Below are 6,779 nucleotides of genomic sequence, written 5' to 3' on the forward strand. Positions count from 1 at the left end.
AGAAATGGGTAGAGACTATATGGTTCCCCTTATATAAGTTATCTACAATAGTCCAACTCATGGAAATCAAGAGTATAACAGCCATTTTCAAGGTCTGGGGAAAATATTGAGTTTGTGCTCAACAGATACATGGTTTCAATTATGCAAGTTCAATAAATTATAGAGGTCTGCTGTACAATATTGTGCTATAGTTAACCATACTATATTATGCTCTTAAAAATTTGCCAAGATATTAGACATCATGCTAAGTGTGTTTGCTTTGCCCCTCCACCCCCACACATATAAACTGTTCTATTAGAGGGTCAGAATGACTTTTCCTATTTAAGCCATCTATTTTATCCTGGTTTCTCTGATAGTATGCTTCCTGCAAGGAATATGGGGCAGAAGCATCAAACTGTTCAATTATCTGGATTAGGTAGACTACTCTATTTTCAAACCCTGTCATACAAGCTTATAGCTATCAAGTTGTTTTCTACATTGATGTCTTGAACTTGGTACTTGCTTTGCTTGAAATGTTATTCTTGTCCATCTTTACACTAGCATTCATAATTCTCCTAAAACTATGTGCAGCTTTTACCTTTGTTTTCTTTGCTCTGCAAACACAGCCACCATGCACTTAAGCTTTTATTTCTGCTCCTTAAAAACCTACATATTATTTAGAATTTATATGCTATATAATATTATTAAATTCAGACATGTTATATAGTATATATTGTTATAGAAGTTCATATGATATATGATATCATGCATTATATTGTTATAGAAGTTCATATGATATATGAATCATGCATTATATTGTTGTAGAAGTTCATATGATATATGATATCATGCATTATATATAGTTACATATGTATTATAATGAGAATCGTGCAAGTCTAAATTCATCTACCTCCCAATTTCGAGCAATAGTTCCTTTCCTAATGATAGCATTAATTTCATTTTTTGCTTTGTTTTTCCAAAATCAAATAATCACTCATTAAATCTTTGCTGACTTGAATAGAACACCTCCTTAGTAGAGTTTTAAGTAAACACCCAGCAGAAAGTAAACATCAAAAGCAAAAATTTCAAACTGAATACCAGCAAATTGAGTGAAAACTTTTCTTGTCCACATGAGAAATGTGAGGTCAAAATATAATTGGAAGTACTAAATGCAGAAAAACAGCAGGTCCATCTAGCATTTTCTATATTAAAACTGTCTTCCAGTGCTAGTCAGATGTATTTGTTTTGGAACAAATTTAACATTAATAAGAGGAAACAAATAACATGAAGAACTACCAAAATTACAATAATTATTTATTTACTGTATATTGAAACCTCTGAGTCCTTTGCTGTAAGTTCAAACAATGAAATGATCCATGATCTGAAAACATGTATTTAAAGCAAGAAGAAAGAATTTTAATGGAAATATTCAATGGGGAATAGATGTGAGGTTGATAGCTCATACTGAGAGAATGGATAGTTTCTCGTCCAGAGGATTGCTAAATTACCATGTATGGCATAGTAGGATGACCTGGAGAATTGCTAAATTACTATGTATCATGTGGTAGTATGACCTGCTTGAAAACCTCAAGTCTACAACAATGAAGGGCCCCACATTAGAGCTCTTACACTTGATAATTGATAACAGTCATCTCTATGCTTGGGAAGAATGATATTTTTCTTTTTGGTTGTACTGAAAATTACCACAGAGAAGAATAGAGCCTCCCCAGAAAGAGAACATTAAAGGAAATAAAAAATATATTTTCACAATAAGTGGAAGTATTATGCATATACAACTAGAGAATATTTTGAGATCGTACTTTTTCTATTAACTTAGATTTATACAGCCAATTTACTGTTTGCAGTAAATTTTTACAAAATGAATGACTTTATTTTAATGTGAAAAGTATATTACTTCCTGAAAGACTAAGCTTGAGGCTTAGTCTTTAAAGCTAGCATACATTAAAAATAAAATGTTCCCACAAAATAATTTAAGTTATGAAACATTATGCAAATTTAAAGAATTTAAAGCTGTTACATCCAAATTGGGAGAAGACTGATAGTCTTTATAGAATACTGCAAAGAATGCATAAACTTCAGTTCCCATCTCCACTTCCCATATCTTACTGGAAGCACAGAACTGTGATGGCCAGTGGAAGAAACTGAAGGAGTCCATGATAATGCTGCACTTGGGATTTGAGAAAAATAATAGATGTTGGTATGAAAAGCAACTATGTATGAGAGATAGAGACCAGAGGGGAATAACAAATCAATCAGAACAAAGATTTAATATTTGCATGGAGCTTGGTGTGTAGGTCACTAATACCACAATTAGGAGAAGAGTTTCTGCTATATTGTTCATGTAGCCCCATACCATTTCTGCAAATGCAGGCAGGATTGGAAGAGGTTATAGTTTGTGCTAAGAAGTCTTCCTTTCTGTTTCTGTCTAAGCATAGGCACATTGTGCTCATATAAACCTCAATCAAAGGCCAGAGTTGTCAAACTGAATTTTACAAACCTTAGAACAAGAGAGCAGTGGAAGGGGTGAATTCAAGTATGATATATCTGATACACTGTAAGAACCTCCATAAATACTCCTATACCCCCATCCAGTAATACAATAATTTAAAAAAATCTGTTAAAAAAAGAGAATTTATCATCTTCTGCTTGCCAATCCACAACTACTGATAAGGCTTCAACAGGTAAACCCACTTGACACCTGAGCAATCCTATATCAGGTGTTGATGGTTAATAAAAATGATTAGAACCACTTTTGAAGTAGGGGGAGAAACAGAAAATGAGTATTCTTATGGTTGAAGAAAGCAGACACTATAGCCTGTTATTTAGGTTTAACTTGTTACCATTTACTAATATATAAGCTGTGGCAATTTCTTAATGTCTCAATATCTCAATTTTTCTTCTATAAAATATGAGTTGCTATACCTATAGAATAAAGTACTTTAGAAATTTTATTTATTTATTTATAAATCCCATACAATACTTTGTATATACAAAGTACATGTGCAGCTATTGTGATATCCTGGCAAGACACTTGAATTAGAGAATTAAAAAAACTAAAGCCAATGCTTCTAGAGAGACACAACAGAACACTTTTAAGAAAGAGAAGTAGAATATCATCAGACTTGCCATGAGTAGTATTGGATATAAAAAGTCCACAAACTAAAAGTAAACTATTGAAAGAAATTGTTGGAAATTTAAGAACATATTGCTTAGCTCTGATATATTCAAAAGAAGTTAAGATGCATTTTTGATGCCCAAATATTCAAAAAATAGTATGCATATAATATCCTAAAAATAAATGATTCTTTTAAGTCCATGTTTTAAAATATAATATCCTACAAATTATAAAAATATAAAACTGATAAACATGAAACTGATAGAAATGGACAGCAAACAATGTTTATAACATATTAAAATGAAGATGAAATGTGCTCTTTAGCATATGTATTAAAATATTATTAGAATATTTTGAAGATTCATGAAAGGAACAAGTAAGACAGAATAATAACAGCAACAACAAAACCAAAATACCTTAATGAGATTGGAATTGGAAATTATAATATATTAGGGAGTTACATAGTCATATTTGAACTTTGATCTACCAATAAATAATTATAGATTTTCATAGGTAAAGTCTCAAGTACCACTGACAGTTTCAGATACAGCATCGTTTAATCTACCAAGAGTTTCATGTCAAGGGCACGGTGCACTTACCTCAGCCTTAAGTGATTAGGTAACCCACTAATAGATACTTTTCTTGGAGACTCTCCAATGACTTTGGTGAGATAGTCAGAATTCTGGACTGGAGAAAGACAGATACCAGAGCATTTTTGGAATGCTAGCATCAGAGTATGGTACTCTCAAAAACCATATTTGGAATAACTCAAGTGCAGAGTCTCCAGATTTCAAATTCTGAGAAGAAATAATCCAACTGCAAGATTTATACATAACATACAGCACTAAATTCGATGTATACCCTTAGGTCAATCAGTGATCCCTGGTTTGGAGCCCTTGGTAGGGGTAATGAGAATATTATGTCTTGTTATCTATATGATTGTCGCACATTCATGCATAGTAAGTTTTTCAATGGAAACTCAATTCTTATTGCTGCTTATATTTTAGGTAGTCTTAGAGAAAAAAATATAAAGTAAGAAATTATTTCTGAATTTTTCTTGAAAAGAGATGAGTTCCTGAGGCTGTAACTGTGCTCCTATGGATGGTAATTTTTAGGGGAAAGAGTAGGAATAGAAGCATAATAAGCTGACAGAACACATGCTAAATGAGTTTATGGTTAATATCATGCACATTCTCCCTTGCTGACGATGAAGTGGCCCTTTCAGATATCTTGAGAAATGAAAAGAAGAAGCAAGCGGAAGCCAGGTCACAGTCTTGGTTCTTAATGAACCTATAAATCCATACCTTTCCCAAAGAAGAATGTCCAGGGGTCCAACATTTTGAGTTATTTGCTTTATTTCTTTATTTGTCTAGTGGTCCAATAAATATGCTAGCTTATATTTTATTATTGCTCTTTTTTTGTGGTACTAGGGTTTGAACTCAGGGCCTCACACTTGCTAGGCAGGTGCTCTAATACTTGAGCCACTCTGCCAGACCTTTTTAGTTCATGTATAAGACAGTATTTTGAAAGTTATTCTAGTCAATGGCATGGATTTGTGAAAAACCATTGAAGCCGAGTAAATTTTAATTACTCTATGTCCTTCAGAAGTCAGGTACCAATGACCAATGGTACAGTTCCTAGCAAAGCTAGACAATGGGCAATGTTTGATTTTATCACACTTTAAAAAACCTTAATCTTCCCTTCCTATCTCCTCTCACCCCTAGGGAGCCCATCAACTCATTTTATCCACAGTGAAAATTTTCCTGTACTATTCTCAGAGGGGTTTATCTAAAAATTGCACAATTGTCACATGCAATGATCCAGTTCCCCAAGGGCTCCGGTTTCAGTTCCCTGCTTCAGGAAATAATCACATGAACCATGCTGAGGCATGACTGGTATCACTGAATGGTACCTACCTTCAACTTGTGATGGCTGTTATAATAAATATGTGTGGAATTAGCTTTCCAGCAAGTAAATACAACATGTTCATCATTAGAAAACAGAAAGATGCATACTTTTTTCATGAAAAAAGAAACAAACTTCCAGTCACAATATTAATATTTCAGTATATTCCTATTTTGAATTGTTTTGCTGTTACACAGACTATGCCTGCATGTTCTCCAGGCAGTTTGCTTTTCAAATGCCTCATTCTGTATGTAATATATATTTGGGGGTATTTTCCCAGTGAAAAGTGATTAGGTAAGATTATTTTGATAGCATAAACTCTTAAATTGCTTCAATCTTATCTTTTTGGTGGTAGTGGGGCTTGAATGCAGGGCTTCACACTTACTAGGCAGGTGCTCTACCAACAGATCCATGTCTCAGCCCAAAATTTATTTTTATTTATATTATCCATCTATCTATCTATCTTTCTATCTATCTATTATATATCTATCTATCTATACATCTATCTATACATACCATTCAAAATTTCATTTTCGGTATTCTTAATATTGCTGAGAACATGTCTAAAATTTTTACCTCTACTTAATATAATTTTATTAGCAAATAATCATTCAAAGAATCCATAATATGTGTGCATTCAAAGGATAATGATGAAATGAATATTTGCCTGTCCATAGTCACATCACGTGATCACTTCTGCTGATCTCATCACTCTCATTGTCTCTAGGGTTTACTATCATTCTGACTTTTGTACTGTTATTTTCTTTTATTTTTAGTAACTTTTCCAAACAATGGAAAAAGTTTAGTTTTTACTTATATGAAATATTATATGAATATCAAATTATGTTTTCTTTTATGACATGTTCTGTTTGATATTGCTTACAAGATTTGTCTACTTTAAATCATATAACTACATTTGATCATTTTTGTAAATTACTATCCCAGCATAAAAAATATATACCACTGACTGGGGGCAATGTCTCACAACTGCAACCCCAGATACTCAGGAGGTGGAAATTGGGAAGATTATGGTTGAGTTATAATAAGTTAGCGAGACCCTATCTCAATAAGCCAGGTGTAATGACTATGGTTACCGCCTATGTGGGAGGCTTTAGTTAGGAGACCAGCCCTGGGCAAAAATTCAAGCCCTATTTGAAAAATAACTAAAAAATGAAAAGAACTGGGGGTGTTTTCAAGTGACAGAGTGCCTGCCTAGCAAGTGTGAGGCCTTGAGTTCAAACCCCAGAATTGACACAATATATGTAAACAGTGGTATTTATATATGCTTGTGTGAGTGTGTGTGTGTATATTTGCATTATTCTAGATAACAGCACCATAAGATCATTAGAAAGACCCAGGTTTCAGTAGGTAGTACTGAGCAAGCAGCACATAGTCATCATTCCCCTGTCATATTTTTCATTCATTTTCCTTCAACATACTTAGAAGTGACTGTGTGCAACCATAGAAAAATGATTGGATGGAACTATTACCTAGTCCAGGGATGGAGGGAAATTGAATTTCTCTCTCTCTCTCCCTCTCTCATTACACACACACACACACACACACACATATACATACACACACACACACATCTGTTTGCTTCTACTACAGTTCAGTCTTTGCCTGTGGACAACTATTTACACATGTCAATGAAAGAATCATCTTAGGATTGTCTTATAAACAGTGTTTTATATTTTTCAGCTAATTTTGACTCTGGGAGTAGATGTGTGGTATCAGCATATATTTCACTTGAATTAGA

Source organism: Castor canadensis, chromosome 8 (genome assembly GCF_047511655.1).
Source record: "Castor canadensis chromosome 8, mCasCan1.hap1v2, whole genome shotgun sequence".
Lineage (NCBI taxonomy): Eukaryota > Metazoa > Chordata > Mammalia > Rodentia > Castoridae > Castor > Castor canadensis.